The sequence below is a fragment of the Rhinopithecus bieti genome, unplaced genomic scaffold (genome assembly GCF_001698545.2).
Source record: "Rhinopithecus bieti isolate Rb0 unplaced genomic scaffold, ASM169854v2 scaffold_29928, whole genome shotgun sequence".
Classification (NCBI taxonomy): Eukaryota; Metazoa; Chordata; class Mammalia; order Primates; family Cercopithecidae; genus Rhinopithecus; species Rhinopithecus bieti.
Genome location: NW_016814053.1, coordinates 2,119,286 through 2,123,493, shown reverse-complemented (window position 1 = coordinate 2,123,493; position 4,208 = coordinate 2,119,286). Strand labels below are relative to the sequence as shown.

The window sequence follows — 4,208 nt, the reverse complement described above, 5'->3', positions numbered from 1 at the left end:
AAAAAAAAAAAAAAAAATGTTTGAGGGGATGGATACCCCTTTCTCCATGATGTGCTTATTTCACATTGCCTGCCTGTACCAAATAAATACCCCATAAATATATACCTACTATTTACCCATAAAAAATACAGAAAAAATTTTTTTCATAAAACCTAATATGAAGCTTAGGAAGGGAATACCTCCAAGATTATTTCCAATTTTAAAATTCTGTTGCCGGGCGCGGTGGCTCACGCCTGTAATCCCAGCACTTTGGGAGGCCGAGGCGGGCGGATCACGAGGTCAGGAGATCGAGACCACCCTGGCTAACACGGTGAAACCCCGTCTCTACTAAAAATACAAAAAATTAGCCGTTTGTGGTGGTGCGTGCCTGTAGTCCCAGCTACTCGGAGGCTGAGGCAGGAGAATGGCATGAACCCAGGAGGCGGGGCTTGCAGTGAGCCGAGATGGTGCCACTGCACTGCAGCCTGGGCAACAAAGCGAGACTCAGTCTCAAAAAAAAAAAAAAAATTCTGTTATGCAGATAAACTTCCATATCTGGTCAAAATCGAGTAACAAGAAGTAGATTTACCATGCCACCCAAAACAATCAAATAAAGTAGGCAAAATATATGAAACAGTGATTTTCAAGAAACTGAACGTCAGGTAATGAAGGACAGTGAGGCCTGAAAAATAGGAAACAAATCAAGGAAGCCATATAATTGCCCCAGCTTATGGCCTTTGGAAAGTTTTCAGGCCACAGTATAGGGAGAAGGAACCCAGGTGGGGTTCCAAGCCAGTTAGAGTATTTAACGTAGAGTATTGGAGAGTACTTTGGAATATTGGAGTATTTTTGAAAATTCAAAAATATACAGCCCCAACAAAGTAAAATGCACAATGTTGGGAGTGTACTCAAAGATTACCAGACAAGCAAAGAAGCATAATAAAATGAAAATCAGTAAAACCAACCCACACTGACAGAGATGCTAGAATTAGCAGACAAAAACTTTAAAACAGTTATAATAACTGTTGAAGATGCTTAACAACTTGAGATATGGAAGGTATAAAAAAGGCCCAAGTCAGACTTCTAGAGATGAAAACCACAGTGTCTGATGGAGTTAGCAAAGGACGAAATTAATAGATGATTAAATATTGCAAAAAATGTATATTAGTTTGAATTTGCGGGCATAGAGATGGAAAATATTCAAAATGAAACATGGAAAGAAAAAAATATTTTTTCTAAATGAAGAGTATCATTAAGCTGTAGGACAATTTCAAATGGCCTAATATGGATATAATTGGTGTCTTTGAAGGGACAACAGAAGAAAAGGGACAAAATTAGGAAAAAAAAAAAAAAAGAAACAGAGAGACAAAGAGAAAAAAGGAAAACGAAAGAGAAAAGGGAGACAAACTGAAAAGGGGAGATGGCTGAAAATTGTCCATATTTGATGATAACTGTTAATATGAACCCACAGGTCCAAAGTGCTCAACAAACCCTGAGCACAAAAAAAAAAAAAAAAAAAAAAAACTATACTAAGACACATGAATCAAATTGCTTATTTGATTAGAACATCTTAGAAGCATTCAGAACAGGACTCGTGATATACAAAAGAACAAAGACAAGAAAGATTTATTGTTAGAAATAAGTGAGAAGACAGTGGAAAATCTTTAAAGTACTGGAAAGAAATTGTCAACCTAAAATTCTATTCCTCAAGAAAATCTCTTTCAAAAACAAAGACAAAATAGAGTTTTTCAGACTTATAAACACTGAAAGAACAAATCACCAGCAGACCCATCCTACAAGAAATGTTTAAGAAAGTCCAACATTATGCTCAAAGAAAATGCTCATTGGAGCATTTTGTATTTTCTATTTTCTGATTAGGGATGCATAACCAGTAAATATTCTGCAAGTACTAAAAAATCTGAAATCTGGAATATTTCTGGTCCCAAGCATTTTGGATAAGGGATATTCAGTCTGTACTTACAGGGAAATGTATAGCACTAAATAGAAACTCTCAAATTAATATCCTCAGCTTCCACCTAAGAAGCTGGAAAAAGATGAGCAAATATAATGCAAAGTAAGCAGAGAAAGGAAAAAAAAAAAAAGATCAGATTAGAAATAAAAGAAATGGAAAGGAGAAAATAGTAATAGAGAATATCAATGAAATAAAATCTGATTCTTTGAGACGAGCAATAAAAATGATAAACATCTAGACAGATTGATCAGGGAAAAAAGTGAAAAGAGAAGAAACAAGTGGTCAGCATCAGAAATGAATGATGGGGTATCAAGACAGAATTTACAAATATTAGATAACAAGACAGTATTATGAACAGTATTATGCCAATAAAGCCTACAACTTAGATAAAATGGGCAGTTTCAACAAGAGATACAAACTACCAAAGCTCACTCAATTATGAGTAACCTGAATAATCCTATATGTATTCTCACAAAGAAAACTCCAAGCCAGATGATGCCATACAGTCAATTCTACCAAACATACAAGAAAGAAATAATGCCAATCCTATATATACCTTTCTAGAAAATTGAAGAGTGAGGAATAACTCCCGAATTATTTTGAGTCAGCATTATTCTGACACCAAAATTAGACAACAATCTTATAAGAGAACAAAACTACAGACTAATGTTCTTCATAAACCTAGGTGTAAACATTAAATATAAAAGGTTTAGCAAAGGTAATCCAGTAATATATTTTAAAAGTTAATACATCATAAACAAGTGGAATTTATTCCAGAGTGCAGTGTTGGTTTAATATCCAAAAATCATTTTGTCTTAACAACTAAAAAAGAAAAACCACATTATCATCTAAATACGCACAGAAAGGACATTTAGCAAAATCCAGCAGTCATTCCTGATAAAAAATTCTGAACACGCTAGGAATAGAAAGGAACTTGGTCAACCTGATAAAGGGTACCTGTGAAAAACCTATGACTAAATCATACTTAATGGTAAAAGACGGGATGTTTATTCCTCCAAGCTCACTCAAACAGAGTGATGAAGTCTGCCTTTATTACTACTTTTCAACATTGTCCTAGAGGTTTCAGCCAGTGCAAAAAGAGAAAATAATGAAATAAAAGGCATCTGGATTAGAAAGTAGGAAGTACAACTCTCTTTATTCACATACCACATCATCATCTAAATAGAAAATGGAATAAAATCTACAAAATAGCTACTAGAACTAATAAGTGAGGCTAGAAAGATTGTAGTATTCACTACCAATATACAAAAATCAATCAGATTTCTATATACTAGCAACGGACAATCAGAAGTTGAAATAATACAACATATAATAACATAAAGAATATGACATTCTTTGGGATAAATATGACAAAAGATGCATAAACTCCTGCATATAGAAAACTACAAAACTGCCAAGATAAATTAAAAACCCAAATAAATGGAGAACTATACCATGTTCACAGACCAGAAGACTCAATACTGTTAAGATGATAATTCTTCACAAATTGATCTACAGATTCAGTGTAACCCCAATCACAATTTGAGGAGGCTTTTTATTAAAGAAGTTGGCATGCTGATTCTGAAATTGCTGTGGAAATGCAAAATACCTAGAATAGTCAAACAACTTTGAAAACCTGATCTATAGTGCCAGAAAGCAGATCAGTGTTTGTGAGAGTTGTGGGGAAGAATGGGAAAATTATAAAGGAGCATCACGTAAGGAAACTTTTAGGGGTAATGAATATGTTCGGTATCTTGATTGTGTTTAGTGAAATATTTCTGATGTTTATCAGAAAATAAATTAGAAATCTTTAGGCCGGGTGTGGTGGCTCACGCCTGTAATCCCAGCACTTTGGGAGGCCAAGGCGGGTGGATCGCTTGAGGTCAGGAGTTCAAGACCAGTCTGGCCAATATGGTGAAACCCCACCTCTACTAAAAAATACAAACATTAGCCAGGCGTAGTGGTGCATGCCTGTAATCTCAGTCTCTTGGGAGGCTGAGGCAAGAGAATTGCTTGAACCCAGGAGATGGAGGCTGCAGTGAGCTGAAATCGCTGCCGCTGCACTGCAGCCTGGGCAGGAGAGTGAGACTGTGTCTCAAAAACGAAAACAAATCTTTAAAATACAGTAAACATTGATTCACTTACCTAGGTTTTTTCTCTCCAAAAAAGACAGTCTAGTTTTCTTATTCGATAAGAATTTAGGAGTCACATTTACAGTTTTGCTGATACATTCTTTTCTTTTTTTTTTTTTTTTTTT

At 35.2% G+C, this 4,208-nt stretch overlaps 1 protein-coding gene across 1 annotated transcript in view; it reads left to right on the top strand.

Moving 5' to 3' along the window:
- Nucleotides 1-4,208, top strand: part of MAP4K5 (mitogen-activated protein kinase kinase kinase kinase 5) — a 112,351-nt gene that overhangs the window by 49,836 nt on the left and 58,307 nt on the right.